The 12,744-nt window shown below is 37.0% G+C and overlaps 1 long non-coding RNA gene across 1 annotated transcript; it reads left to right on the forward strand.

Moving 5' to 3' along the window:
- Positions 1 to 8,379: 8,379 nt before the first annotated feature.
- LOC112198551 lies at positions 8,380 to 11,957 on the forward strand. Its single transcript, XR_002936015.2, has 5 exons — positions 8,380 to 8,818; positions 8,990 to 9,181; positions 9,294 to 9,343; positions 10,310 to 10,370; positions 11,669 to 11,957. It is a non-coding gene; the product is annotated as an uncharacterized LOC112198551 (long non-coding RNA).
- The last annotated feature ends 787 nt before the right edge of the window (positions 11,958 to 12,744 follow it).

Here is a 12,744-nt window from a genome sequence, read left to right on the forward strand (position 1 = left end):
ATGAAGATTTCAGTTTTAACATCTTTCCATATTTATCTTATTTGCTAATTAAGAAAAGATTTGATTGAGGGGGAGTTTTCCTCCCTTATAAAAGGTTTCGAAACTAAGGGGGGTGTATTCAATTCAGATTTTAAAAAATTTTAGCTGACTTTTAATAATCCATGGATTCTGCTAACTCCATGGATTGTTTTAATTCCATATGGAGTTAAGCAAATTTTATTAGATTGATTTATCGGTATTTTTATAGATTTTATAAGTCTATAGATTGTTGTAATAGCAATAAATAAATAAATAAATTGATCAAAACTCAACCAATAGAATAACAATGACTATGACTTCAAACAAAATTCTCTTATACAATGGCATAGGTTACTAGTATCAAACTCAAAGAGAGAACTCTATCAAATAAAAACATTCCTAGTGTCAATTTAATTTCTAGTATTATAGGTTACTCTCGCAGCATATGAATAACATCTTTTCTCTCTTGACTTAAATAAACAGACTCCAAGTTCAACTGGGTGTAAACATGCCATGAAGAGCAGAGCAGGTCATGGAGAATCAAGGAGCCCAGCAAATGTTTCATGGAATGTATGATGTAGTGCTATATCTTGGGATCATTGATATATTGCAAGACTACATGGGCAAGAAGATTAAACATGCAGATGTTTCTCTGCCTCTGGTTTTGTTATTGTTGCTTAGTATATGTACTTGAATCCTTTTTCCCAATTATCACATCATGTTAAGCCATTAGTCATTAACAAGCCACCAACGAAATATTATACATAAAGAGGGAGAAAATTTGTGTTCATATCAAATCAAGATAACATAATGCAAATGCAATATGTTCACATGAAATTGCTATCATATGAAAATCAGATATCATGTAAACTTTTCAATATCTTTTCAATTTAAATCTTAACACAGGCATTTACAAATGAAAAATGGGACTCTGAACTTCTACAACGAAAGGAGTAATTAAACTTCAAGATATAGCTAGCTGACACAGGTCATATCATCTCAAATTGTCATTTGTTGCAATGCTCTCTGTTGGCTACTGGGGGTTGAGGTCTTGAAGGAACTCCAGGAGCACCTATGCCATTAGCTGTTGGGGGTGGTTGAGGTTTGTTAGTCTCTGGTGGCTCAACTTTGAGATATAGCTGCAACTGCACATTGATATATAACAAATAGCAAAATTAGGGGATAACTCAACCAATAGCATAAACCATCAAACTAGATGCCTAAAAGATTGCAAATTCTAGCTTGATTCAACTTGAAGGCTTTAAGTAGGTATATCAAAATAAAAATTCTTTTATTTAATCTATTACTAATGCAATATATTCCTTCGTTCCGGACTTCATATTCTAGTCAATTGAATATGTTGAATTGTTGTTCAGTTCATATTGAAATGAATCAAAATCATAAATTCAGTTGCAATGACACTACAGTGAGCATCAATAGTTTTACTTACTTGTGGAACCAAATAAGTTTTTCCAGATACACTCTACATAACCAAAATAACACAACGAACACACACTTGGAAGAGAAGAGACTCTGCTTTGTCTCTCCATCGAACTGCTTTGTTACTCTATACCCCAGCCTACAAATTTCATTGCAAGTAATCAAAACAAAGATATAATTATCAGCTTATGAGCTAACGGTTGATGCCTTCCGTGGTGATTGCGGCATGAAGATCAATGGTCTCGAGGACGAGTCAGCGGAATCACTCTTGGTGGTCGATTGCTTCTTTTTGGGGGAGGCGGCGCCGCCGTTGCAGGGCTTTGAGCCCCCACTCTCGGTCCATGTTTACTCCTCGGCTTTTCGATTTGAAGAAGAACTTATCTACCGAGGAGAAAACCCAGTAAGGCTCTACACGTCTTTTACTGAGCCAGCGAGATAGAACGTCAAAATCTGCAGCTAGGTGAGGAGATTTCTGAATGGATTTTGTATTTATACCTAGCCCCCTAAAATCCTTCACAATCCAACATTTAATGAAATCCTTAAGAATCTTTAGAGTTTTGAATACCACTATATTTTGATAGATATTTTAAAATCTTAATTGAATACATCCAGATTTAGAATGACTTTTTAAAATCCTAATTGAATACCCACAGACTTTTAAAGTCCAAAAAAATCTTATAAACTCTCAATTGAATACACCCCCCTAAAATTAGAGGTGGAGTTTTTCATGCATAAAATAGTCATCTCATGAACCACTAGTAGTTTTTTGTTCACATCAGTTTCAGAAAACTCACTACTTGTTTCATGTATTCTATTGCATAATCTCTCACGTTCATAATTCACTCTCAAGATCAGTGAGACGTTGAGATTGACGAAGTTTGGTTGATTGGCTCTTGTTGATAGAGTGATGATTAAGTAAAAAGTTAGATCAGTTATAAATCAAGTTAGCATTTGTTGCTAAGTGAATGTGTTTGTTATGAACAACACTACTTGTATAATGTAAACTCATTTGATTCATATTGGATTGATTTCTCGTGTTGGCTACGTTAAAAGCCACGCAGTGAAGTTTCCTCAGTGGAGAGGTTTACACTGCGTCAGCAAAAGCTTGTGTTCTTTTTACTTGAGAAGTTTGATTATCAAGTCTTGTTATTTATTCAAGTCATTGAGTTATTGTTCCATCTGGTGTTTTCAATTGGCATCAGAGCGGGTTCTAGAACTTTCTAGTGATCCCAGGAAAGATGGAACATTCACGTGATAGGGCTGCTGGTGGATCTATAAATAGTCCTCCATGGTTTGATGGTGGATGTGAAAAATATACTCAGTGGAAGATATACATGAAATCATATCTCTATGCTCAAGATGAACATGTGTGGAATATTGTAGAAAATGGCTGGACTGTACCTATGGTAAAAGCAAAAGGAGAAAGCTCTTCCATTGCCAATCCCAAACCAAGGAAGGACTAGACTGAGGAAGAAGTTCGTGATTTGCAAGCAGATTTCAAGGCTAAGAATAGCATTTTCACAGCCCTATCTGAACGAGAAAAACTGAGGATCAGTCATTGTGACACTGCCAAGCAGGCATGGGACCTTCTACATACTATATATGAAGGAAATAAAAAGGTACGTGCACATAAATTACAAGCACTGATCTTTGAGTTCGAAACTATGACTATGGGAGATGATGAAATCGTTGATGACTTCCATGGTAGAATTCTTAAAATTTTTGGTCAGTGTCGTAGTCTGGGAGCACTTTTTGATGAAGATAAGATTGTCAAAAAGATTCTCAGGGCCTTGCCAGAAAAGTTTCATTCAAAAGTCACTAGTATAGAGGACTCATTTGATATTGATGAGTATCCACTCGATGAGCTCATTGGCAATCTCAAAACTTATGAGATGAGGTTAAAACCTGAGAAGAAAAATAAGGGTGTAGCCTTCAAGGCAGTAAAAGGAGTAGTAGAAGAAGAAGAAACACTAGATCTTGCTCTATTGACAAAGGAATTCAAAATATTTCTCAAAAGCAAGAACTCTTCTAGAAATCCCATTGCTCCTAGGAAAAACACTTATGGAGGAAGCAGTAGCAGCAGTGACTACGACAGCAAGAGTGGAAAAGGAAGCTACAAGGGAACCCACTCAAGAAAACCTAAATGTTATGAGTGTGGTGGCTATAGTCATATCTCTACTGACTGTGGAAATAGGAAGCATGGAAACAGCAACAACAAGTCTCTTCTTTCAACTTAGAGTGATGATGAGTCTCAAGAAGTTGAAAATCTGGCTCTTGTATCATCACTTCTACCTGATTCAGACAGTGACGAGGCCTTCTCTGATGATGAAACAAATGTCCGCTGCAGACAACTCTACAAAGCTTCAAAGGCAACTCTACTTAGAAACTTGAATTTGGAAAAAGAAGTAGAATTTCTTAGAACTGAAAAAGAAAAAGTGGAGCATCTTTTGGAATCCTCACAATCTGCATGGAAACCAGAGAAAAGCAAATAGGTGAGTGATCTACAAGATGACCAAGAGTTATTGACATGGAAGACTGAAAAAGATGAGTATCTCAACAGGATCAAATTACTGGAACTGGATGTTAAAGGACAACAAGCATTGAACTTGGAACTGTTAGCTAAAAATGAGTCTCTGCAAGATGAGTTAAAATTGACTCAAGAAAGATTCACCAAGTTTGATGTCAACTCTAGCTCCATGTCAAAATTGCTCGGATCAGGAAAAGCTCCTCATGAGACTTGTGGGTTAGGATACATTGGAGAGAATTCCAAAAGTACTAAATTCGTAAGAGCATCAAGACCATCTGTAGAAAAGGAGGAAGTCTCCGTTGATGATCATGTTAAGATTGTGAAGGAAGGCCAACCAAACCCAAACTTTCAGGTAAAAATTGACCAAGAGTTCCCCACTGGTCAAAACAGGTACGTAAACTCTAGAACCTTTATTCCTACTTGTCATCACTGTGGTTAGATAGGCCATATCAGACCTAGGTGTAATGAAAGGTTTTCAAACTCACAATTTTCTCAAGAAAAATGTACGGTTGAATCCCTACAGTTTGAGCTTAAAGAACAAAAAGAACTCATTAACAGACTAGCTGAAATTGTATCTAAGAAGAACTTTCAAACTGAAAGAAGAAAAGAGGTCTGGACCAAGAAAAATGAAAGTAAATGTCTTCGGTCTTATGAAACTAATGATACATGTCTTCTCGCGTGTGCAAGCAAAGCTCAACAAAGCTCCCCCATTGAGGCAACTTGTTTGGTAGCCTTGACTGCATTAGCAGACAAGCGACGAGATTTCTGGTATGTTGACAGTGGTTGCTCTAGACACATGACTGGAGACAAAACCTGGTTTACGTCCTTTGAGGATGAAAACACAACTGGATCAGTCACGTTTGGAGATGGAAGGAAAGAAAATATTTTGGCTCGAGGCACAGTAAACACTCCAGGTATACCTAACCTTAAAAATGTTTTATTCGTTGAAGGCTTAACTGCTAATCTGATTAGCGTCAGCCATTTGGCTGATGATTATGAAGACATGTGGTTTAACAAACAGAGATGTTTGGTCTTAAATCAGAAAGGAGAAGGTATCATGGGAGGTAAGAGATCTGTTGATAACTGTTATCATATTCAAGCTAATGAATCTTCTAGCTTGCAGTCTTGTTTGTCTGTAAAATCCATAGAGGAGACCTTTGAACTTTGGCATAGGAAGATGGGACATGTAAACTATCAGGACTTGCTGAAATTATCTTCCAAGCAATGTGTCAGAGGCTTGCCCAATTTAAAGGGAAAAACTGATAAGATATGTGGGGACTGCAAAATTGGAAAGCAAACAAAGGCACCTCACAAGGTGATGAATTCTACAACAACCACAAAGGTATTGGAGCTATTACATATGGATCTCATGGGACCAGCTCAATCTGAAAGTATTGGAGGTAAGAGCTATATGCTAGTAGTTGTAGATGATTTCTCAAGATACACTTAGGTAAATTTCTTAAAAGACAAGACTGAAACGTTTGAGTCCTTTAAAAACTTGAGTCAAAAATTGATCATTGAGAAGCAGTCATCTAATGCCAGCATAGTGAGAGTAAGGTCGGATAATGGTACTGAATTTTAAAATGCCGTTTTTTCTAACTATTTTCATGAGCTTGGTGTGTCACATGAATTCTCAGCTCCAATCACCCCATAGAAAAATGGCATTGTGGAAAGGAAAAATAGGGTATTGCTGGAGATGGCTCGAGTAATGTTACATGCTACAGGTCTAAGCACAAACTTTTGGGCTGAGGCTATCAGCACTGCGTGCTATACAATAAATAGAGTCTTTTTCAGGCCAGGTACTGATCAAACAGCTTATGAACTGTGGAAAGGTAAGAAGCCAAATGTGGGATACTTTCATATTTTTGGAAGTCTTTGCTACATTTTACTAGATAGAGAGCACCTTGAAAAATTTGATGCCAGAAGTGATGATGGTGTGTTCTTGGGATATTCTCTGAACAGTAGAGCTTATAGGGTTTACAATAAAAAAACTCGAATTGTTATGGAATCCATTAATGGCTCTATTGATGATCAATGTGTGAAACAGGAAGAATCATTTGCAGATCCATCTCCCTCCTCTGTCACACAATCATTGAACACAGAAGCTCCAATTGAGGAAGAGGAAGAGGAAATCCCTGACAGCATTTTTGAACCGACTCCCACTCAGAGGAGGGGGTTCAAGCAAGTTCAAAAAGACCACTCCAGTTAAGATATCATCGGAAATCTAACAGATGGACCGACAATAAGGAGAAAAGTTGCAGCACAGGTAAGTCCCTCTGAGGTAAGTCAACAGAATGTGTTACTGTGTTTTGTTACCAAAAATCTGCTAAGCATGAATGTTATATCCCATTTTGGTTTCGTGTCCATCATTGAACCAAAAATTATTAAGCAAGCCTTGTTGGATGATAACTGGATTAGTGCTATGCAGGATGAGCTGAATTAGTTTACTAGGAATGATGTGTGGTACTTGGTACCTCGACCTAGTAAGTGCAATGTTATAGGAACCAAGTGGATTTTAAGAAACAAAAGTGATGAAAAAGGGAATGTGATTAGAAATAAAGCTAGACTAGTTGCTCAGGGATACTCTCAGGTTGAAGGTCTTGACTTTGACGAGACATTTGCTCCTGTAGCTAGATTAGAATCAGTTAGGTTACTCCTTTCTGTAGCATGTCATCTCAAGTTCAAATTATTTCAAATGGACGTCAAAACTGCTTTTCTGAATGGGATTCTTCAGGAAGAAGTTTATGTGGAACAGCCTCCAGGTTTCAAAGATCCACATAACTTAGATCATGTCTACTGGCTCAAGAAAGCCCTGTATGGCCTGAAGCAGGCTCCTCGAGCCTGGTATGAGAGACTTTCGACTCATCTTGTGGGAAAAGGATATACTAGAGGGTCCATTGATAAAACACTATTTGTCAAACGAACTAAAAATGAAATTATCATTGCCCAAGTGTATGTTGACGATATTGTTTTTGGTTCCATGTCCAGATACCTTGTCAAAGAGTTTCAATCTGTCATGGAAAGTGAATTTGAAATGAGCATGTGTGGTGAACTAACCTTTTTTCTTGGATTGCAAGTAAGGCAGATGGATACAGGTTTGTTTCTCTCTCAAACCAAATACGTTGAGAATCTGATCAAGAAATTTGGTCTTGAATCCAAGAAGACAGTGAACAATCCCATGAGTACCACTACTAAGCTGAGCGACGACCAGGATGGGAAATCAGTTGATCCCACACTCTTTCGTAGTATGATCGGCAGCTTGCTCTATCTCATGGCTAGCAGACCTGACATTTCCTATAGTGTGGGAGTGTGTGCTCGATTTCAATCAAATCCTAAAGAATCACACTTGGAAGTTGTCAAAAGAATCATCCGATATATTTCAGGTACAGTTCACTGTGGTATTTTCTATGCCTTTGACACTAATGTGGAAATTGTAGGATATTCTGATGCTGACTGGGGCGGAAACTTAAAGGACAGAAAGAGTACCTCTGGGGGATGCTTCTTCATTAGCAACAATCTGGTTGCTTGGCACAGCAAGAAACAAAACTGCATCTCTCTGTCTACTGCAGAAGCTGAATATGTTGCAGCTGGAAGTTGCTGCACCCAAATGCTTTGGATGAAGCAAATGCTTCATGATTATGGCATCTCTCAAGGTAAGTTGTCTATCTTCTATGACAATACTAGTGCCATCCACATCTGTTCAACATTCTCGAACAAAGCACATTGACCTTCGTTATCACTTTATTAGGGATTTGGTTGACACTACACGAATAACTTAAACACACAACACTTTTTGCACTACGAAAAAAAAATTGTTGTGTGATGAGGAAAAGTGAATCATACAACACATTTACAAAACTTACGTTGTATAAGGTGGTTAAAATTCTAAACTTTTTAGCTAGAAGTTCATTGCACAATAGTTATAAGAATTGTTTGTCGTGTGAATGCAGAAACAAAATAGCAGGTGATTTCCCTTCTAGCCTGACTCAAATTTGGCTCCAAATTGATACTCCAAAGTACAACAGAATAGTTATATCTGTTGTATGAGAGTAGCAGGCAAAATATCATACAACAGTTTTTTACTTTGTGTTGTATGATCAAGGAATATATATGGGGAAGGTTGGATGTGCCTAAATTTTCTCCAAAAAGGCAGCCTCCCCCCCAAGACCTACTAATTTTTACTTTGTGTTGTATGATCCCACAACTAAATTATTTATTTATGTTGTCTGAATGAGTCATGTCTAAACCTAGTGCCAAAACTTTTATTTTGATTGCATAGCGGGAACTTTCCCTATTTAAAACCTCAGCTCAAGTTTAATTTGTACATAATCAGACAACATAACTTGGTCCATGTGTTGTCTGATTCATAAATACAAAAGCAAAGAGAGCACGCCTTTGAAAACATAACTAGGGCTATTGATCGACGTTGTCTCCTCAACACTTTGTCAAAGTAGCTGTTTCGTCAACACTCAACAAAATAACTCCCAACTCTTTTCTTCGAGCAGCTCCTCAAAACAACTATTTTCTCCTGAAAACACCATCAAAACACCATCGATCTCTCATCAAAACACATCTCTATTAGGGGTCAACTTAGTTCGAGTAGCGGTTCTATTACTCATCGATTAGGGTTCGACTCAGTTCCTATAAGGTTCTACTCATCCATCATTGTCCTCATTGATTAAGGTTCCATTTGTGGATTCTTCGCACTAGAAAGGAAGAGGAGGAAAATGGGGTTTCAATCTGCTAAGATTAGGGTTCCATTTGTTGGTCATTCAATTTGTGGATTTATGGGCTACTCGATTTGGGGATTTGTGGGTTTCTAGGCGATTCTTGGTGAGTTAAATTTTGATTTGTTTTGGTGAAGAACTGCGTTTTGTTTGGTTTTTAATCTCGATTATAACCATGTTTGTTGGTTATTCATTGGCTTAGTAGCTTCAAAATCTCATCTTGCTTTGCTTATTTGCTTTCATTGATAGAAAGAATCTTACTTTGTTCCATGCGCAGCTGGTTTGCCTTATTTGCGGAGAATCTGCAGCAGACCATCTTCTCCAACCATTCCAAGGCCTCTTCATCACTACTTTCAACAATTGGTAATTGCAATTTCTGTGCTTTCTTCCACTCAGAATCCAAATCCTCTTAGTATTGTCTTTGCTATTCTCTCCCGCAGTTCTCGCCAAGTCCCGTTGCCCAATCTTTGTATGTATTCCAAATGCCTCCATCTCTTTTTCTATGTTAATTTACCGTGTTGTGAATTTTTGTTTACGAATTCTGAATTATGGCTAGGTTTGTGTATTTGGGTATTTGACAGGACATTGAGACAAGGCAGAAGAAGACCCAATGTTATGCTGATATTGGGAGGTGCCCATCTATAATATGCTTCATCTCTTTGCATTTTCCTGTCTATTTTTTTCTTATGGCTTCTGTGTCAATTGTGGAATTTGGTTAAACCCATTAGATATATATGAGGTTTTAGACATAACTCTTTTTAGTTAGTTTCACTTGCTACATTATGTAACTAGACTGGAACACAAGTGGTGTTTTCCTTAGCATACGGTTCAATTTAGAACTGCCAGCATTTAACAAAACATGTTTTACAAGCTTCGAAACCAAAGCAATTCTAGTCCTGATTCAAGAATGCAACACGCTCGGAACAGAGGTGCTCTCCGACCAGGTTATCTTCTTCATCTTTCTCTCAATTTTTGATTTCCCCTAATCTGTTCAATTTCATGAATTTCAAAATCTGATCTTTAGGGTATGGTTTTGTTCAATTTGTCATGAATTTGTGTTCTTATTGGTTTGGCTGCGTTTTAGGAAGGGGAGGAGGCAGATATAACTGTTATGAAATTCATTAAGATATGACTGCACCCAAGACTTGCAGGAACTTCATCGAGCTCTCTCGTAGAGGCTACTACAACAATGTTAAATTCCACAAAATCATCAAGGTTTTATTTAGTTAAAATTTGGTTGTTATAAAGTAAAAATTGCTTTGGGGTTTGGCTGATGGTTGAAATTGGAATTGGGTACATTGTGATTACACGTTTTCCTGTAATGAATTTGCCCCATTTTTTTTTTTTAAAGAATTATTTGCATGAGGCATCAGTATGTAGACTATTGAAATCATCAAAAACAATACTTGCCGTAATAAAAAGAATGCTTGATTTTCTCTTAAGATGAACAACTTAGGCTTCAGACTATTTACCTGGAATTTATTATCTTGTAGGAAGAGCTCAGAGCTCGTAATCTTTTCTATGCTCTTTGGGTGCCTAATCTATTCATGAAAAGGGTTGGAAATAATGAAAAGTAGTCACTCTTTTGTCCTAATAGTGTCCAGGTCTGGGAGATTGCTAGGATGAAAGCTTCGAACAGCTTTGCACTCGTTATGAAAGTGAGTAATACCAGGCTCGATATTAACATTCAGCATCTTTTTGTTATGAATAGCTTTATATTTATTCTTGATTGCTGCACACGGTAAGGCCAAAAGAGTTGTATCTTCCCAACAACGTTGGTATGAGGTTTTGAAATCCCAGATTGAAATAGGAACTCCATACATGCTTTTTAAGGTGATTTCTTAATAAAAAAAATGACTTCTTCATCTATGTGCTTTTTATTTCTGTGGTGTTTTGATTGTGTAATCATTGTCTTCTTAATTAGGATACTTGCAATAAGAAAAACAATCAGCAAAATCTGGAACCATAAAATGCTCAAACTTGTTAATGGAAGCTTTTTGTTTATGTATTTTTTATTGAGTGGTTTTTGGTAAATGTGTACAGAAATGGATTGGAGAATCTTGCCTAAGTTCTCTGTTAGTAGTGGCTTCCCATGTCTGTATCTTAGAAGCAATGCCACGATAGGAAATTCAAGTATTTGACTCAGCCCAATGTTTTCTACCCAATTTTGTGCATTGAAATGACATTTTTAAGTTTCAATTTTGCAAAAAACAGAGTAAGAAAAAAGAATGACAGTATGGTTTATGTCAAAAGGTATGGTAACTTTCTGTTCTATAGTTGTTCTAAGCTATAGTTCTCCTTCTGTGACAGGGTCTGTGATGCTTTGGTTAATCCTCTATTTAGGTCCCTCTAAGTTTTTGAAACTTGGTAGTGATTTGGAGTCTTGGAACATTTGCACACTCAATTTTCAGCAGATAAATGATGATTATAGTCATGGTTTGCTGCTTCCATGACTTCTTCACTTTTCTCATGTAACAGGACTTTGATTTCTTGCTTTTGTAGTTGAATAGCCATGCTTACGATTCTAGCTGTGTTCATGGTTTATGATGTGAGGTTTAGTTACCTGAGTTTTTGTAATGGGCAATGCTTGATGAGTTTAGTACTTTAGTGCTTTTATCAGATTAATTTGGTCCTGTTTGAGTGTGTCCAATGCGTTAATAAGTCTGACTTGTTGAGTGAAATTTCAAATATTGAACTCTTTGGTTCTGGAAAATATAGAGGTTTTAGGAATTAGGAACCAGAAAATGATTCCACCAGAAGATGATAATTAATTGAGCTGTGATTTTTGCTTGAGAGTTGTTCTATTTCTAAATGCTATATCTGCCTTTATAATTTATGATATATAACTGCATAATCATGATCATTTCACAATCTCAGTTTATGCAAAAGTCTTGCTGATTTTGTATGATTTCCTTGCCAAAGTATCTTCATTTTTTCTTTCATTGATGGCTTGCAGATCATGTTGTTCAAGTAAAGGACGGTGCATGTAGTTGATGCTGGATAAAGACAGGTGGGGAACTAGATTTGATTCCATGGCTAAACAAATCAAAATTTAACCCACCAAGCATCGCTTCAACTTTTTAGGTTTGACACCATGGCTGCACAGACTAAGTTCTGGGAATAGTGGGAAGACAAGAGTTTGTATCAATATGTTGGCTGTAGAAACCAAGTTCCTGCACACACTATATGTGGCATGTTTAATTTGGAACAACGTAGTTGTATCAACTTTTGATGTCCCAAGTAGATGGCCATGCATTTGAATACTTTTTTTCTATTAATGGTTGCTTGGATGATTGGAAAATGCTCCCTTTTAACATTTGAGATATATGGAATGGGTTTGATTACTCATTTGAGCATTTGCAATGTGTTTTATTTCCAATTGATCAATGTTCATTAGGTAAAATGGAGCTATATATGCACAAAATATAGCAAATGAAAATGATTTGTACAACAGTTTTATAGTGTGGCAATCCAACGTTGTCTGAATACAAAAATTGGGTCATTCACTCGATGCACTCTTTACATATCACACAATGGTTGTAAAAAAACTATGTCTTCTGATTTTAAAATCACATAACGATAAGAACTAAATTATGTTGTCCAAGACCAATTCACACAACAACCATAGTGTACAACTGAAGTGTGATGGTATATCAGACGACGGTGAAATGCAAAAAATATTGTCTGACAAGGGTTTCCAACAACAGCTTGGAAACAAGTTCTGTTGTATGAAAGATGCATGTCATGCTGCGTGGCAGCTGTGCTTGGCATCTGTCGAGAGATGACACAACACTGATAACAAAAATATGTCGTGTGTTTGTATATCATATAACGGTGCACCACCGTTGTGCAAAATTTAATCAGACAACGCTCCGATACACAACAGTGAGCCTCCAAATCACACAACGAAAAAAACCCGTCGTCTGTTTCGTTTTTTGGTGTAGTGTGAGCAAAATATACTTGAGTTAAGCTTTGTGCCCACTGAAAGTCAACTTGCTGACTTGTTCACTAAGCCACTTGACACTGCTAGGT

Source organism: Rosa chinensis, chromosome 4 (assembly GCF_002994745.2).
Source record: "Rosa chinensis cultivar Old Blush chromosome 4, RchiOBHm-V2, whole genome shotgun sequence".
Lineage (NCBI taxonomy): Eukaryota > Viridiplantae > Streptophyta > Magnoliopsida > Rosales > Rosaceae > Rosa > Rosa chinensis.